The sequence below is a fragment of the Callithrix jacchus genome, chromosome 6 (assembly GCF_049354715.1).
Source record: "Callithrix jacchus isolate 240 chromosome 6, calJac240_pri, whole genome shotgun sequence".
Taxonomy (NCBI): domain Eukaryota; kingdom Metazoa; phylum Chordata; class Mammalia; order Primates; family Cebidae; genus Callithrix; species Callithrix jacchus.
In genome coordinates, this window is record NC_133507.1 from 80,607,812 (window position 1) to 80,627,428 (window position 19,617).

Here is a 19,617-nt window from a genome sequence, read left to right on the forward strand (position 1 = left end):
CCTGTCGGAATTCACCATTAGTCAGTTTATTGGGTTTAATCAAAACCTCCAATTTGTATTTGAAAATTTTGCTGCAAATTGTAAAACTGTTGCAGCATCTGTGTCTTCAAGGAGCTTTAATGTGGATAATTTTTGTAGGTCGAAATGCTATCATAAATATTAATCAATGCTTGTAAAGCTCTGAGAAATCTGCTGATAAAATGGAAAGGTTTGGTTTTTCTAAACCTTTACAATATTCAGAATAAAAGAGAAAAAAGAAAAACTGAAATGTAAACTGAACAACAAATTGGAGTGTTTACTTCTATTTTTAAAACAACCTGGACTCAGAGGAATAAAAGATAAGGGTTGGTATAAAGTTGGTTTCTGAGTTCATGTATGAGAGTTCTAAAAATAAACTAACTGGCAGAAGAAAAACATAGAAAGTTCTTAAAACAAGCAACTAATATTCCTCATCGATCATTATGAGAAAGTAGATCTCAAATATGGCCAAACTCTGGTGAGAGCATTGCTTATTGTTCATTCACCAATTCATTCATTCCACCATTTATTAACCCAACAGATCTCCGTTCAGTGTCTATTTTTTGTCAGGCACTGTGCTATTGCTGGACATGAAACCATGAGCAACACAAGCACATTTTTTTTCCTCCTAGTGTGTATAGTCCAGTAGAAGACAGCATTTAAAACGTCATATAAATAGATATGTAAGAACAAACTGAGATTCCGTCTTAAAAGGCAGATGTGTAGGTGTTTTTTGAGCATAAAAGAAGGAATTTAATATAAGAAGTCAGTGAAAGCTTCCCCTAGCAAGTCTTATGTGAGCTGTGAGCTGCAGTTCATGATAAAGACTGACCAATTAGGCGAAGGAAAGAACTGGAAGGAAGAACCTTCTAGCACAAGTTAAGGCATTCCAGTAGGTGTGGGAGGGATCACCAGGGAACAGAATCAAAGCCAATGTGACTGAACAAAGAGCTGGAATGCAGCATGTGCAAAGAGTGAGAAGTTTAAAGGTCAGCAGAAACCAGATCACAAGCACCAAACACTTCATGGGCCATGTTAACAGTTTTGAACTTCTCCCAGCAGCCAAAGGAAGCTGGGAAAGGGTTGTAGCAGGGAAGTGGCATGGCTAATTCAGCAGTTTTAAGAGTATCGCTTTGCACGTCATGAGCCATGCAAACTGGATTCAGGAGACAAGTTACGATCTTGTTGCATCAGCATAAATGAGAAGATGGGAGCTTGGAAATGTTCAGAGGCTTATGCCACCTCCTGGAAGCCAAAACCCTATCTATTCTGAGTATAATTCTCTTTTCCAAATATATTTTCAATGATTACCAATCTGATAGGCAAATATTCTATCATCTACCCAAATTATTTCTAGTCTTCCTTCTACCTTTGTTCATGTTGCTTGTTTCTTCACAAATGTCATCTCCATTTACCTATACCATAACCATTTTATATATCCAAGCCCAAGTTCCATCTCCCCACTTCTTTAGATCATTCCCACCCACAGCCACATTGTTCTTTCTCTACATTGACCACATGCTGGTACTTTCTCTTCCTCTTCCTGATGAAATTATAAGCCACTTAGGGAAGAAAATGTGGCTCACATTTCTTTGAATTCCCCTATAAGACCAACAACAAGGCTGGGATTAAGTGCAAAATACCTTTTCACTGCAATGAAAAATGCCCAGTATATGGATGATAATTTGAAAAAATACTATGTTCCAGGTTGCCAAAAAAAGGCACTATATGAATATGAAGGGTATTATGGAAGAACATTTTATAATAGGTAAAATCCAAACCAAATACAGCTGGCTCCCTTAATTTCTAGATTACTCTATGAGCTGACCTTTTAGTAGTGAAACATGTCGTTTTTGCCTTTTATATATTCCTGCTCATGCCAACATGCAGCAGCAGAATCCATGAACTTGGTCCTCAGCGGACCTTTGAATGCCTTTCAAAGCAGGAGGAAAGCAGTCTTGTTCCACATATGCCAGAGTAGATTCCCACTGTGGCCTAATGCCACTCTTTCTCATCTGATGGTCTTATAAAACTCTGACAGCAGAGTAAGAAATGGTTTGAGAAGCAGTTCTTATGAGAATGTGCATTACCAGGAATGCATCTCCATATTCATTCCATATATTAGCCACACAAATCTTCAGTAAAGCAACCATATGTTTGGTATACTTAAATTTTTTTGTGGAAGCTGGTGAAGAGGCTAAATTTTGTGGGACCTTAAAAAAGGGTCAGCTTATGTGTGCCCAAGATACAGTCCCAGGCTTTCATGATACCAGCTAATGTACATTGAACATGCCAGACAAAAGTCAAAGTTATTTAAACCTGTTAGCTCTGCTAATCTTTACAACAACCCTGTGAAATATGAATTGCTACAAATAACATGCCTGAGGCCCAGAGAATAGAGGAAATTCAGTCAAATACAAAAAAATATAATAATAGGGTCAGGACTCTGACCAAGGTTTGTCTGATTACTGAATTGGAACCTTAATTTCAATTTTAGAGCTCTCCAACCAGTGACCATGCATTGGCTATTGAGGTACCAGGAGCATCTAAGCAGGGCCTTGGATGGCTGACCTCCTCTGACGTTTCCAGATCAGGCTCTGCTTACAGTGTAAACATTCTCATTTCTTGTTAGTATCACCAACCAACCTGAAGCATCTCCTCTGTTGTACCTCAGCTGTCTCAGGAACTTCCATGGTTACTCAGTGCTCTCTCAGGTAAGCAGAAACTTTCTAACCTGGCATTCAATAACCTCAACAACTTTAGGGAGGTGAAAGAACATTGGATTTCAAAAGCAGGTTTCTGCATCTCAGAGATTGGAGTTGGATTCTGGTTTCCCTACCTGACAGATATGTGATCCTGAGCAAGTTAGTTACCTTTCTTTTTCCTTTTTTTTCTGAGATGGAGTCTTGCTCTGTTGCCAGGCTGGAGGGTAGTCGCATGATCTTGGCTCACTGCAACCTCCACCTCCAGGGTTCAAGTGATTCTCCTGCCTCAGACTCCTGAATAGCTTGGACTACAGGTACATGCCATCACATCCAGCTAATTTTTTTTTATTTTTAGTAGGGACAGGGTTTCACCATGTTGGCCAGGATGGTCTCAATCTCTTGACCTTAGAATCTGCCCCTCTTGGTCTCCCAAAGTACTGGGATTACAGGCATGAGTCACTGCACCCAGTCCTTAGTTAACCTTTCTGTGCCACTGATTTACAGTTGCATCTAACTCATAGGGGTTTCCTGATTATTAAATGACATAGAATGTGTGCAAGTGCTTTACACAATTCCTGGCATAAAAGCATAGAATAAAATGCCAAAAACTTTGCTACCTCTGCTATTATTTTGTCCTATAGACCCACCTCTCTTTAAACAAGATGGGCAGTTTGCTGATTATTTAACATGGCTTGTGCTTCTTCATTGTCATAGATTGTATTTGAGGGCAAGTAGCTTATTTGAGAAGTGATCCCAGGAAGCATCCATCAGGAACACAGAGAAATGAGACAGAAAAGGGAAGATAACCAACATAAAGTTAATAAATATTAACCAGTCTTGGTAACTGAGGTGCAGTCCTCAGGACACTGGAATGAAGTATACCTTGGAGCTGTCTCACCTGAGGAACAAGGAAGCCACTGTTTGTCACTGATTGGGACTGCATGCAGGGGCATCAACTCCCTGATCCCTACAACCTCACCCCGCATGCCCATTGAGCATGCCTCCATAGCCAGAAAAGGCTCTCTAGTAGAGTTGCCAAGCTTGCAGCAAGAAGCAACAGGTAGGTGTCCATAGGATATGGTAGGCAAACCTTCAGCATCTCCTACATCCACTTTTCCATGCCTTTGCTGTTGCACTTATTTTTAGTTGCAATTCCCTCTTTTCCTTTCCATCTTTTAAAAAGCCTGCTGAGGCCAGGCGCAGTGGCTCAAGCCTATAATCCCAGCACTCTGGGAGGCCGAGGTAGGTGGATCACCTGAGGTCAGGAGTTCAAGACCAGCCTGGCCGATATGGGGAAACTCCATCTCCACTAAAACTATAACAATTAGCTGGGCATGGTGGTGGAACCTGGGATTACAGAGGCAGCGGCAGGAGAATTGCTTGAACCTAAGAGGTGGAAGTTGTAGTGAGCAAGATCTTGCCACTGCACTCTAGCCTGTATGACAGAATGAGATTCTGCTCCAAAAGATAAGATAAAATAAAATAAAAACCTACACAAACATACATTCTCTCCTCTCTATGAAGACTTTCCTTATTGCCTTATAATCTGGTCTTTTTTCCAGTTGAAAGTTCTGTGGCTCTTTTTTGCATTACATGTTACAGACTTTCTTGGATTACATTTACTTATATGTTGGTTTTGGTAACTGACTCTTGAGATCAGGGGTCCTCACTTTCCTTTCTTTTTTTCCAGAGCCAAACACAGTACTTTGTCCATAGTAAGTACTCAATAGATATTTGTTAAATTAAACTGTGTTTCCAACTGAAAATGATTAAACACAAACTGTACTTATCTTCCTCACTATGCAAGTTTTATAATTCTACCTCTCGAGAAATGTTTGCTGGAACATCCCTTCACCTTCTTTACTGAATTTTGATTTTACACTTAGATGCCTTGGAGTTCCAAAAGACAAATATATCCTCGTGTAATTTAATGGCAATCAGCAGGCTACCTTTTTTCTTATAAATATACAAGAAGATGGTGGTCACAGCAGGTAACTGATGAGACTAATCTGCAAATGTTCTAATGATTCTCTGCCTGATTGCACCCAGACCAAGATCCTGAATAATCACAGAAGGAGCAAATGATTTGATCAGGACTAGAATAGATCAGAACTAGAATAGATCATCTATTGTCCTCAAGTGAACTTGGTGTTTCTACAGGATGGGGTTAGCATGGTATCTCAAGGAAGCCCTTCAGCCAGAAATCAATGTTGAGAATTCAAAGTGTTATAGGAAAGAGCCACAGGAAGCTTCTATGAGATGCAATCCTAGGAGTACTTGGTGTAGCAGAAAGAGAATTGATTCAATGAGTTATCATACTGTTAATTGGGATGCTAGCCAAAAACATTCAAAAAGATTTGAGGACTTTGGTGGATGACTCAGCCATTGGATTGATTTGGCGTCCATGCTTCTCTATAGTTTTCTAAAGAGTTTGAACTATTTTCTAACTCAATATTAACAAGAATATTCTCCAGACAAAAAAGTAAAATCATGTTTCTATTGTGGTGTCAAGAAATAAACAGATGGCAAGACCTTAGCAGTGATTAAAAGGTATTCCATATTTTTGACAATGAAATAAAAATGCTACATAAATATTAAAACTTTACATTTATTTTGATAGTATTTTATATAAATAGCATTTACACAATTAGGTAGTTCCACTTTGTGGGTGGAATATCCCCAAAGTTTGGTATATGTGTCTCCCTTACTCCAGGCCTTGCCTTCACTCTTTGATTCTTTGGAGTCAATATTGCTCTTAGTTTTAAAGTTTTAGTAATCAAGATTCTCCTCTTTCCTACATATTTTGCTGACTGGCTTCTGATATTTAGGGATGGAACAGCAAAATGGAAGAAAGGCAAAGGGGCACAAGAATGTTTATGTTTGATTGATATTGTTGTGTTGATCTAGTGTCAGAGCTTTCAAAATGTGGTATGTGTTGAAAACCAACTCTCTCTTATGAATTTCACTTATGGTTTCTTTGCAGAACCCAATATCTGAGGTTCTTCTACCTGCTCTATCTTTGCCGAAGACAAATGATACATTTGAAAACTATTAGGCCTATGAATGTAAATTTCCCAATCCTGTTTGATAGCAAAAAATATTATATTAAGAAAAATGATTTCAGCCAAGTAATGTATATCCCATGCAGAATGTTCTTTTTGAGTCTTAGTTTTCTGCCTAGTTAGGCAAATACAGTCACCTAGGGCCGGGAACACCAGGGTAAGGAGTCTGCATTTTATTTCAAGAGGGAAAGAAGGATTTGGATGATTTCTAGCAAATATATTATGATTATATTTCTCATAATCCGATTTACATTTTTTTAAAGGCTCCCTGTTGGCCGCTAGGTGGAGGACAGGATAATAGAAGGACAAAATGGCTGATAGGAATATAGTCTTCATAAAAGATGATAGCTATTTGGACATGGTTGCCGCCACCAAGGGACTGGGAATGAATCTCGGTAGGTCCAAAGGTAAAGACATTGCCAGGCAGGTCATAAAGTGCATCTCACTAAAATTGGCAGGAGTGGGTCCTCACTCAGCATGTTTCCTGGTTTTCTCTCACCTTCCTTGTTTTGTGCCTTCACAGGGCACATTCTCACCCATCCCCACACACCAACCCCCACTCCCTCCCTAGCTGGATCAACCTGGTCTCTCTTCTCTCTTCAACAGTCCTAATCTTAGCTACTCAGAAGACAAAAACTTTGGGTATAAAGTCTGCAAACACTGTGCACATAAAATGCTTTAACCCATCCTTTAACCCAGTAGAAATAGCCTATAGCTTAGTGGTGGTTACTAATATTTGGTACCAGCCCCGGGGGTCCCATCATAGGTCCTCTAACTTATTAAGTGTGATGTTGAGCAAATTACTAATATTCCCTGTGCCTCATTTTCCTCCCATGTAAAACACAAATACTGATAGTACTTATGTCATGTGATTGTTACAAAGATTAAACGGGTTAACATTTACGAATTGCTTAGAACTATACTTAACACATAATAAATGTTACTTGAATGATTGCTGTGATTGTCATTAGCTACCATTTAGAGCTGTGTGAGGAATAGATAAATAACACCTGTAAAGCACATATCACTGGGGCTCCCACATATACAGTAAATGCCCAATTAATGCTAAGCTATTATTACTTTGCTTAAATATAACACAAATGTTAGCAATGACCCGCTGTTTATTTTTTTGCCTCTCTTGCTATTTCTAATTTCTTTTTCAGCCTCTATGAGGTCACTTATATCTGTGCCTGTGTCTGTGATGAGTATATTTAACCTCAGGGCCAAGACAGAAGATATTGGAAGATAAGTAGAAGCCACTGGCTCATTTCCCAGAGTTTCTGTTTCTATTGAAAAAATAATAGTATTTCCTGTAAGAAGTAGGTACATTTTTGAGACTCCAGCTGAGCTTGAATAGTTCATTAATTTTGGCACTCTTACATGAAATGAATGCAGTTTTGGAAAGTATTCCTTTATCTGGGTTAATTAGTAAACGAGAACATTGGGACTTTAACTCTTTTTTTTTTTTTTTTTTGCTTCAGCAATTCTTGTCATTTTTTTTGCTTAGCTTCATGCTGTATATAAACATATAAAGACAACTTTGTATATCCATCCTATTATAAAAGATAATTGGGATATTCATGGTGTTCAAGGGACATTTTGGGGAGGGGAAAGTATAAGGACTGTGTTACAGAGAAATTTGAAAGAAACAGAAGAGATGGAGGTTGGGGGGAAAGATGAACCTGTCTGAATAAGAAAGGATGTTTTAAAGAAAGAGCAACAGCGAAAGGAAGCTCCATTAACAGACTGCTCCATTTTGATGTCTGACTACACATATCCCAGCTTCGTTTTTATGATCTTAATGTTTATATCATGACTGACATTCCTGACTTCTGTAACTTCTGAATGCCTCTTAAGAAATCCCTCCAATTATTTGAGTGTTTTTGCAGATATTTAAAAGTATTTGGCAGCAAGGTTATGTTACGTGACAGCAAACAAATGCTTAGTCATGCCATGAGTAGGATACATGCCAGTGCTGCCTGCAGCATAGATCAGTTCCAAGTGGGTTTTTTCCCTCTTTGTTTCCACCAATTTGTTACAACAAAACTGTCACTTGACACCCAGATTGAAAGGTATATCATACCCTCTCTTTAAGTCTAGAAAAAGAGAATCCCTTTTCCTGCTGACATCCTCATAGGTTTAATGTTCCAGTTTAAACTTCAGGGTAATGTTAAGATGCAATCTTGTAAGTTGCCTAGTGCCAGTTGTGCAAAAGCATAAGCTGGACAAGAGGAAATTGCAAAGTACCTGAAAAAGACAGATGTTTATATAACTATATAAGGTAATTTAGTCAAAAGTATTTTTCTTACTTCAGGTAATTAATTATCTGGGCTGTCTGGCTAGATGGGGAATTAACATTTATTGAGCCATGAAATTTGGGTCAGATACTTCACATAATTATTATATCCATTCTTTCCTATAATATTGTAAAGTAATTGTCATTACCCTTTTACAGAAAGGAAAACTGAGGTAAGAGATATGAAATAAATAGCCTAAGGGTATGCTATATATTAGTGTATTTATAAAATTTATGAAATTAATATTTATGGCAGATTTGAGTCTAAAGCATCTGAGATTTTTTTTATGCCCTTCTTTCTATATGGATGTGATCACCAGAGCTATTCTGGGCCCCAAGCTGCAAGGAGATGAAACATATGTTTTTTAAGTAGCATTACTCAGGCCCTTAGACTACATCATAGAGAAAATGACATCACAAATACTCCAGTGTGTCACACACTCTGGTTATTTAAGGGTTTGTAATAGAATACTACTCCAACAGGATTTTGAATCCATGTGAAAAAACAAATCTCAGAAAGCCTTGTCAGTTCAGTTCAGGATGGAAGATTTCTCCCACAAGACCCTGGTGATGGGTACTCTGTCCTCTGAGGAATCCTTGAGGATCCTGAAATGAGCAACCCTTGAGCCAGTGAGTCACCATGTTTCCCTAACTCAACTCAAGAGGTAAAAGAGCTTTCTTCTCTCTGTTACACACACACACATATGCACGCATGCATGTGCACACGTGCGCGCGCGCGCACACACACACACACACACACACTCCTTTCCTTGAACTCCTTCTTAAGAGTTTTTTCCTTTCTAATAGATGCTCTCAAGAGACTACAGAAAAGTTGGAAATGCTCCATTTCCATAGAAATATGCAGAACACAGTGACTGGTGGGCATTTCTGGCCTCCCTGACCAGAGATGCCCAATGTCCTACAACACGTGGGACCATCTGCATAAATACAAAGTGCCCCTCCCCAACATCACTGAATCCATGAAGAGTCTTCCTCCATCTCTTTTTTCTTTTCACTTATTTCGTGATACTCCCTCTCAACAACAGCTTATTCCATCGGGTGCCCTGTAGGAGAAGAGAGGAAGTGGATTAACATATCTCCCCTAAAAGACAACCTACTGTTCTGGGTTGTGATCTCTTCTGACCCGTTCTCCCAGTTTCTTGGCTCGCTGGGGACTCTGATTTTCAGTCAGCCTGCTGAATACACTTTATTGGCAGCTACTCAGAAGGCCACTGCTTGAAAATTTCAGCCCTTGGGGTTGATTTTTGCTGCCAAAATCAGCAGTTGGTGGAGTCTGCTACATATTACTGGGTCATCCATAAGGGTTTTTTTTTTTTCCCAATATGGAAAACATTTGTTCTGCCAAAGTCATGCCTACCCCCAGCATGGGAGTTGACAGGATTCCATTTGCTTCTAGCAGGGGAAGAACTGACCTCTATAAATTACATTCTTTAATAATGGCTTTGCCCAGAGAAATCTGGCATTACCCCAGGTCTTTCTCCAGATTCACATAAGCTAGATGAGGTGAAGATTTTGACCTGAGCACCTGGGTAGATGTTATGCTCCTTATTAAGATGTGAAAAACTGCCTGGAAAAAAAACCGTCTAGGGAGAGTTGAGCATCAGGGGTTCAACTTTGGCTTCCTTAACTTTGAGATGCCTCTAGACATCTAAATGGATTTGTCCATTTGGCAGTTAAGATTCCAAGGAGCAGCCAGGGTTAACATTTGGAACAGATAATAGTTCTAAGTCCTCAGCCTTGTAAAGATAACTGCTGTGGTTTGAATACTTTCTCTCCAAAATTGGAGTTGAAACTTAATTCTCATTGTAGTGGGATTAAGAGGCGGCACCTTTGGGAAGTGATTAGGTTGTGAGGGCTCTGCCGTCATAATTGGATTAGTGCCTTTTAAAGGGGCTGGGAAGAACAAGCCCTTTTGCTGTTTAGGCCCTTTTGCTGTTTGTCCTTTCATCATGTGAGGGCACAACATTCATCACCTCCCGTGGATGCACCATCTTGGAAGCAGGGAATAGGGTCCTCACCAGACACCAAACCTGAAGCACCTTGATCTTGAACTTTACAACCTCCAAAAGTGTAGAAAATAAATTTGCATTATTTGTAAATAATCTAATCTCAGGCATTTTGTTATAGCAGCAGAAATGGATGAAGACAATAAAGAGAAAGAGAGTATGAATATAGGAAAAAGGTCATCTCGGATTGGATAGCTCTAACATTTAGAATTGCTGAATATAAAATCATCAGTAGGTTCTGAGTCTGGTGAATGGTACCAATAGGGAGACTGTCTAGTTATGATGCTGACACTAATGGTTGGAGTGTCAGTTTTACTAATCCTATTGTTTTTTTCCAACCATAAAATGAAGAGTGAGATATACATGGTTACCTTAAGGTGGTAAGATTATAGATGATTTTTAATTTTTCTTGTCCTTATTTTATATTGTTCAAATTTTCTACAATGGACATGTGACAATGTTATGAAACAAATACAATAAACATTTAAAATAGTAATAGCCTAGATACTGTTTACAATCCATCTCAACCAACCATCATCAGCACATGCACATCCCATAATTTTATGATGTGAACACGCATTGTAAAGGTGAAGACCTTTTTTGTAATATTCAAAGAATTATATCTATAGGCATTTAATTGGTTCTAAAACCCTAGAGTAATGATGTTTTGGTAAAAATGATAAGACCAAGATGTCCGTGTGGCATTTCGGACATAATAGAAGCATATTTATTAAATAAACAAAAGGTCACAGCTAAAAGTTACCCTATAAGAGTCCATTAGTTAGCTTGAGAAGTGGTTTAAAAGCATGTTCCTTATGTTTCTGTATACTTTCTAACTCTCCAAATGTGTAGGGATAGCAAAAATGCAATCAGGAAAATAATTCTTGGCCACAGCTCACATTCCAGAGGAAAGAATAACAACAACAAAATACCCAAGCAAAACTATCAAACCACATCCTGGTAAAAACCTTTAATGTGCTGCTAGGGCATCATCTGGTCCCCATCATTACCAGCTGTGACTTGCACACCCGGGAAAGGCCAGACTTCAGCAATAGGAACTAAAATCAAAGGCCCATGATATGGCTTTGAAGTTGAATATGTTTCGCAGCATTTTTAACTAAGGTGGTGACAAGAGAATAAGAGGATGGACAGGACCAGTACAAGACTAAGTTGTTAGGTACTATTTATAAAAATATGAGGAATCTTTGCAAATCCAGATTGGATAGTAACTTCTAGGTCTATCACAATTAACCTTCCATTTTTACATTCAGTCAACGTGAATTAAAAGTCTACTTTGAACAGAAGAATATTGGTGCTTGGATAGATGGGACAATAAGATTGAAGCACTTTACATAAAATGGAGGAGAGTGCTGGGCACAGTGGCTCATGCCTGTAATCCCAACATCTTTGGGAGGCCGAGGCAGAAGGATCACTTGAGCCTAGAAGTTCAAAACCAGCTTAGGCAACATAGTAAGACCTCAACTTAATATAAAAAAAATTAAATAGCTGAGCATGGTGGTACATGCCTGTAATTCTGGCTACTCAGGAGGCTGAGGTGGGAGGATTGCTTGAGCATGGGAAGTGGAGGTTGCAGTGAGCCGAGATTGCACTACTGCACTCCAGTCTGGGTGATAGAGCAAGACTAAATAAATAAATAAAATGGAGGATAAACTACTAAATAATCTGAAAACAACAAGCAAACTTAATATAAAGTTATCACAGCTAGAGTACATGATTCCTAGGACATGTATTAAAAGTTCTGCTGTAAGAAACTTAACTTATTTGATCACACATTTACATGCCTAGGGACCACTATTCTATGGAATGTGCTCTAGGCCAACAATAAAAGCAACATTTTCCTAAATTCTTTCTTCATGAAACCCTTTACCCAGAGCATTTCAAAAGAGTCGCATTTCAAAAAGATGCCCTTGCTAAAATCCTTCCAGTAGAGATTAGTCTCATCTAGGATTAATCGGGAAACAGCTTTGGAGAAGGTAGGGCAGAGTTTGAAAAGACAGAAGTAAATAATTTGGTGGAAAACTGAGTGGAAGTCATGTTACACTGAAGGATCATGCCATGGCTTGGAGGTTGAACTTGTTTGGCATGGATGAGAACAATCTACATTCACAGAAGAAACACGAATTCCAAAGTAGGCTTAGATCAGTGAGCTTTCTCTAAGAAGACTGCAGCAGTCCTAGCATATCAGGTAACTAGAAAAGTCAACCAACACTTTGAATGATAATTACTAAGAGGTCAATGAGAAGAGAACAGGTAAATCTTGAAGAATCCATCATCCTTATGGATAACATATCACAGTAGAGATTTCTTAAATTGGTTTTTTAAAATGTTCTGAATAATTCAAGAGTTGCCACAAATTTTTAATGACCTGAATATTTCAAAGCTAGCATATATTTAATTCATTTTTATTCATTTGTCTAAGTTTTACTTGTCCCTTGTAAAGCTGTATGCTTTACTATAAGACAAATTAACAGTGCTATTTAATGCATGTGTTCCTTCTAGAATCCAGAATTATCACCCATAAAGCAGAAATTCTACCAATTATAATCCTATCCTCACAAGACATCACAAAACGCTGATTCATACTGACTAAACAGGCGGCATATTAATTACTCATTTCAATGTCAGCATGTTCATTATATATTGCTCTTTTCAGGGGAAGGAAAGATAAGGAGATGCTGATGCTTCTAGGGCATTTCATTAAAATGCACAATGTAGCAAAAATAAGTTGCTTTGCCCTTTAACTGAATTAGAAGAACAAACTTACGAAAATTATAGTGGAACTGAAGGCTTTCTCATTTAAAGACAACAGCCCATTTTTGTCACTTTTCATACATGTTTTTAAGGGCTCAAATCTATTTGAGTTATCTGATGGTCTCCCCATACAATACCACTATAGTCTGCCTCTTGTTTCTCACTGTAAGCACTGTCTCACCAGAATGGCATGTGCTGCTAATGCCTGGGGTGATGACGAGAACCTGACATAGTAGAAACTCATCTTGGACTTGGACTGTGTTCACCTGCTGGTCCAATTACAAAGGCTGTTCTAAGAGTGGGGTGGGGAGCCTGAATACATTATGGAAACTTTCTCAGAGCTGCCCCTGCCCCAGCCTCCTGGATGCATGTATAAGCCCAAGAAAGGAAAATAAAGCTGTAATTGCTAATCAAAATAATTGTGTTCACTAAATTGTATAATCCATCTGTTGCAATTTTACCCTACCAGCACACGAGGCAAAGGGAAGAGAATCCAGCTCTCTTTCATTTCCTACCTCATCTCACTCCTCTGACACAGACCCCAGGCAGGTAGGTTATGATGCCAGCTCAGGTCTTCCTTAACGGCGAATCAATCCAGCTACCAACTGTGCTGAGCAGAGAAACAGGAAAGACTGAAATGGCCAATGGGGGAGCAAGGAGCAGGTGGATCCAAAACCAGGAGGGCAGATGCAGAGCAGTGTCAGCAGGGACAGAGTGCACAGAACAGCAGTAAGAGGACCAACCTGAGCAGGGCTGCTGGTGCCTCCAGAGTAAAACTGCTTGCGAGCACATCTGAGGTACTCTTGAGAGATCCCCAGAAATGCTAGTGGGTGGTCTGGCAGGGGACCTGAAAGTCCTTTACCAACAAGTAGAAAAGGCTGGCAAAACTAGTGGAATTTGAGCTGTTCATATTAATGTGACCTCATGTGGTCCTAGCTGATGAGTCTTAGGAGAAATGTGTGGCATATATGAATCTGGGGAGAGCTCCCCTTTCTCTAATATAAAACAGATGTCTATAAACTGACATTCTAGGACAATAAATTTGAGGACTCCAAATGGCTAATGAAATAAATATACAAGTTACTACTCTCTTTTTTTTTATTTTCAAGCGTAAGGACAAAGCATGGGGTATAAGACGATCATGGTAGGCAAGAAAGAAGATGAAGGAAAAGTAGAGAGAGAGAGAAGTAGTTGAGGGGTCGGTAAACACCTACTGTGTTGTTCTTGCCTCTTTGCCAGATTTTTTGTTCTTAGTCATTGTTTCAGCTGATTTTTAAAAGGAAAAAAACTGAGTCAAGCATTATTATTATCATTTTACAACGAATAGATGAGTTTCAGAAATAGGAAGCAACGTGTGAGGAAGACCATACAGTTTCTAAGCACTGGAGGTAAAATTTGAATCAAGGTCTATGTGATATTAAAGTCTATGCCAGTACCCCTAAGCATAAGCAAGACAACACTCTGAGGTATGGAAAGAAATGTTAAAATTCTTATTTGTATTTATTTTTGACCTGTGTTCATCAGTAAGATCATTTCAAACCAATCTACATAGTGACATGCCACATCTGGTTCACAAAATATCCTGAATTAAGAGGGGTTGACAGAAGGATGACAGCATCATCCTCATTCATTAGTCAGCTTTTAGTGTATTATGATATGCTGTAGTTTATGTGACCCAGTAAATTCTCTTATATTGGGTTTTTAACTGATATATCTCAGAGAACAAACTAATGCCTCCAAAATATCCCTCTAAAGAAGCAAGAGATTGATGTAACCACTAATGGTATACACACGTGTGAAGGGTGCAGTGATCTCTTTGTCAGCCACAACAACAGAGGAATGATGTTGACACATGGGCTCCGACTCAAAGTCAGGCAAAAAATTCTTTTAATTATCAAGCCTATTCGAGGTATGAGTTGATATTCATTACTGTAAACATTGCCTTTGCCCATGTTGCATATTTGCATGCACTGTGCTTTTGGAGGTGTTATTTTAGTAATGAATATTATTGAAACCAAATATATCCACTTAGAAGCCAATCTATGAATCACTGTTTTAAATTTTAAACAAATAACTTCAAAGACAATAAAACGTTTGGAATAAATTTAATTCTAATAAAGTTTAGTAAGTTTGGTATTTTATGCAGAACAAAATTATTGGTCATCAACAAATATAAAGCTTTAAAATATACATTTCATCTTTTTTCTATCTTGAAACTTTTCTCTTTTGAAATAAAATGGACATAATACATTGATTCAGTGATATATGTATAAAATTTATAAAATATAAATTTGTTTTAAGAATATACATTCAGAAAATCTAACAGAGCATGTTATCAAAAAAAATTGCTGACTGCTCCACCGTACATCAGAGTGTAGTGAATATGGTATGGTATGTTGAAAGTTATTAATAAGTATTTTTAAACAAATAAATAGAAGAAAGCATACTCCATGGGCCTGAGGTATATACCCGATAGATTAACAGATGTTTGGAAAACAAAGAGTAGGGGAGACAGCTTAAAGTTAATTTTAATAAGAAGGTTGAAGTCATTGGAGGGTGACCATACATGGCTATTAGCCTTGGCTTAAGCCTGCTCTTCCACATCTGCTCCAGATGATGTCCCTTTCCCTTTCAAAGTGATCTTGTTTAAATGATAAACTTTACAATCACTCTATACAGAAATCTTTTAAATTTTTAAATTCTTCATGTGACTCTCTTTTTCTTCTTTTTACCCTGACCCAAAAAGGAAAAATCTCTTTATTTTCATGGCTAGCCTGTCATCTGTACACAGTATCCTTTAAGCTATGACAAATTTATGTCATAATTTTTCTTCCTCGCAAAATGCATCTCTCTCTCCTTAGGTTCCTTCTTCCCCATCTATGAATGTATCTAAGTCTTGCAAAATCTAAAATTAAAATTCAAAAAGATTTATTCTGAGATGCACACCTCCCTTTGAACATTTTTTCCCCCTTTTTATTTTATTTGAAAAACTTTCTAAAGGAAAGTCCTTGCTTGCTACATTTTCTTTTTTCTGTACTCAACACTCTATTGCAATTGCTGTCTTAAAGTTTCCCACTGACAATGCCTCATCAAACACCCTATTCTTTAGCTTATTCTAAAGAAAGTTATTGAGAGCTTATTGAAGGACTAAGCAGGAATCCCAGCCCTTTGACAAAAGAATGGTCCTTCTCTACTTTTAGGACAGTCAGAGAGAGTGTGAAGAGAGGAAGCTACCACCTGTCCAATTAGCCAGATGGACTCCACTGGTTGGTCTTCAGATGGTCAAAACCACACCATCCTTCTCTGCAAAGGTATTTTCTTAACCTTCCTTTCCCTGCATCTTTACCTCTCTGAATACTTGAAATTATTGAGCAGCTTCGCCATCTTGAAAGTTTCTGTTATTTTGGTCTATTCTAGGACACTACAGAGTGTAGTATAAATAATATGTAATTTTATTCTAGTAATTTGGAGTCAGAAGGATCTGGACCTGAATTCTAGTTCTGCCCCTCATTATTGCTTGTCGAATTCATTCAAGTCATTAATCTCACTGAGCTTTAGTTTCATAGCCTATCAAATGAAATCATGATGCCTAAATCACAGGCTGTTTACCACTAATACTAAGACTATTTTCACATGAACATTGGCTAAATTTTTTGCTATTATAAAGTTTTCAACTGCCTTAAGTGGCACAACTAATTGGACTGACTGTGCTTTAATCCACATTAACTTGCAGTAGAATCAAAAGCATCTTAATGGTCACTTTTGATCCTGTGTTTACTCTTCATATACTTGAGTCCAGGCTTTAGGGAAATGACACTGCTTTTATGAGAATGAAACCAGCCTAACTGTCCCACAGAAATAATACTTACAGGATTTTAATAAACATAGAAATTGACCCTCCATATTACAACTTGACATTTGTCTTAACTGAGTTTCTTCCTCAGGAAACCAACTCTCAAGCAAGAGACTGAAACTCACTAGATCACCACATCCAAAGGGATTCCAAACCCCTCATTTATCATGATTGCTTCCCTACTCCTCCCTAATTCCTGCTTTCCCCAGTGTATAAACACTCAATTTCGGTCACTCAGTGAGACAGATTTGAGACTGCCCTCCCATACTCTTGGGCTGCAGAACCCAATTAAAGCCTCTTCCTTGACAATACTTGTTGACTTCATGGTTGGCAATCTGGGTGGTGAGCAGCAGGATATAGACCCTGGAGGTACAGTAACAAGAATTCAAGACAAACAAATTACTGAGATACTTTATTGTGCCCAAGAGCTGACTTATTTTTCTATCATTTATGTTGAACATATTTTTCTAATTCCATTTATATAATGTGTAAATAAAAGGAAGAAAAGTATGAAAGAATGTAGGGTTAAGAGTATAACAGAAACATTTTGGAGCCACCACCAAATGCCTGAAGAAATGGGGAGGGGATTCTTAAAGAGCCTTTAGAAAGGACCCATATGAATCAGAGTCTAGACATCTGCCAAGTCCAGAATACCCTGGAACCCTTCACAGAAATATGTACTAGTAAAAGGATTATTCTCTATTCTTTCTTACCTTCACCCAGTTTCAAACTCTGTGGGAATATGGGGCAGTGGGAAGGTTAGAACCACTAGTTTTTAAAAAGTAGCTAAACATACCACCCTTCCCCAACCACAGACTTTCCACATGAAACAGAACCAAACTGGAGAGGAAGACAAGATTCCTCAATTTATAAACAAGTTGGGAGTGTTAATTATATGCGACTGGACATTATACATACTTATCCCAGGCTGTGACTTCATAAGACATTTTACTACTAAGAGTAACCAGAACAGTCAAGGGACTGCCTATATATTCACCCAGGGGTAGGGGCTGCCCTGGGTGAATATATAGGTAAAAAGAAAGAAAGCAAAAAAAGGTGAAAGAAAAAAAAAGCAGGAAAATAGAGTTAGTGGGAGGCAGAAATAAAATTGTATAACTGATTTAGTTACTTTCTAATGTACTCCTCTGGTCTGCTGTTCCTGGCCCTGTCAAGTGTCTCTCCTCTCATTAAGACACTGGCTCTTGCTATGCCCCAAACTGCAGGTGCACCCTTCAAATTCAAAGCTAACAAGATATAGGTTTAAGCTTAAGAAGCCCATTGTGAGAGACATAGCAAGTTGGAAAGGTGGAAAAGTGTGTTGTGTGGGGACTCCACGAGCAGGATGCTAGGTTTTCATTTTAACAGTCAATGTCATGAACTAAGACATAAAAAAGGGAATTGTGGTCTGCTGCGTTGACTGGAATTTAAAGTAAACATGAGGAAGAATAATGGGAAGTAGAGTTAAGACAGGAATTCCAGGAGAAGGCACAAAGACAAGGGCTGTTAGTTTGACTTCATGAACTTCTACTACCAAGAATCTCCATGTCAACATCACTTTGCAACATTCCTTAGCACTTAGCCCAACGAGTCGTGCCACTGCCAAGCACGCATATGTTGACTAGCTGCATTTAAATTATTTAGATAAAAGTACCCTTTTTTAGGTTATATCCTGAGAAGTTAAAATTTTATCTCAACTTTGTTCATCGTAGAGCACAAGTAATTATCACTGAAAAGTTTCCATCTTCTGATAGAAAGGTCAGGCGAATATAGATAGAAGGGAAATTACACTCAGTCTGAGAAAGTGACTGTAAGAAGTGATTTATGGGCAGAATTCCTAGGGTGGGGGTAAGGGCAATAGCCTCAACACTGTAGACAAAGGAAGCAATGCTCTATAATCTACTAAAAAAATGATAAGTCAAATTACAGAAAACATAGAACTGCAGAGATAAAAGCACATTCCCCCGGGGCAGGAAATGTAGAACATTTAAAATGAGAGAATTTCCCCAGGCCCACTCCCTTTATTTATCTTTGTTTTTCTCATGTTTCCGTCTTCATTTCTTATTTCCTGTATTACTGACACTTTTAAATAGTCTATATGGAGTTATGTCAGAATTTTACATATATATGAACTAGTTTGAATATCAAAAAGTTGCATTTTTCTTTAAATAGTGATAGAGATTTAATATTTGCTATCTAGAAATAAACAAGAAACCATAATCCATATAGTTTTAATGAACTGAAATACAGAGAGCATGGTATGATAATACATTTAGTGTTGTGGCTGAGGATAAATCATTATTTTAATGGTTGTTTCCGAAAAACTTCCACTTCCCACACTTTTCTATTAAATTGGAAGCTCTATTTTCCTCCTCATTAAATCTACTGTGCTTAAGAGGTTTAAAATTCAATGTATATCGATCAGCAACTCCTTCCTTAAATCACCTTCCTTCACTGATTATGCAAGTTTTCATAATTACAGCACATGTAATAAAAAATAATTATGCAATGATTTATATTATTTAAAAGATTAGAATGCATTTCTAGTATAAGGCACCTTAGGCTACTCTATATAGCCATTCTTAAATGCACTTATTTTGATTACTTTTTCTGTATTTTGATTAAAGTATTCTTTGATTGAAAAGAATTCAGTCTAGTTTAATTACTTTCATAGTGATCATATTTGAAAAATTTTCCCACAAATGTTGGGCATTTCTATTTGACAGACACTATACTGACAGCTTTACATGAAATAACTCATGGAATTCTTACAGCCACCTTACAAGATTACTGTATTTTATATTTGCATATAGGGTAACCCTCAGAATAACCCCATAAGACTCACATCCACTATCCCACGCATTCCCATGAGAAAGACTAAAATGTG

At 38.0% G+C, this 19,617-nt stretch overlaps 2 long non-coding RNA genes across 3 annotated transcripts in view; one reads left to right on the forward strand and one right to left on the reverse strand.

The window, feature by feature from the left end:
- The window catches only part of LOC144576804 (uncharacterized), a 251,157-nt gene that overhangs the window by 82,687 nt on the left and 148,853 nt on the right, over positions 1-19,617 (reverse strand). The window contains exon 2 of the long non-coding RNA XR_013519346.1: positions 9,112-9,145. This is a non-coding gene — a long non-coding RNA (uncharacterized LOC144576804). The remainder of the gene's footprint in view (positions 1-9,111; positions 9,146-19,617) is intronic.
- LOC118154591 (uncharacterized) overlaps positions 8,560-19,617 on the forward strand; it is a 32,491-nt gene continuing 21,433 nt past the window's right edge. The window contains exons 1-3 of one of the 2 annotated variants that reach the window (XR_004744676.3): positions 8,560-8,746; positions 13,350-13,429; positions 16,081-16,191. This is a non-coding gene — a long non-coding RNA (uncharacterized LOC118154591). The remainder of the gene's footprint in view (positions 8,747-13,349; positions 13,430-16,080; positions 16,192-19,617) is intronic. The other variant, XR_004744677.3, reaches the window with a different exon arrangement.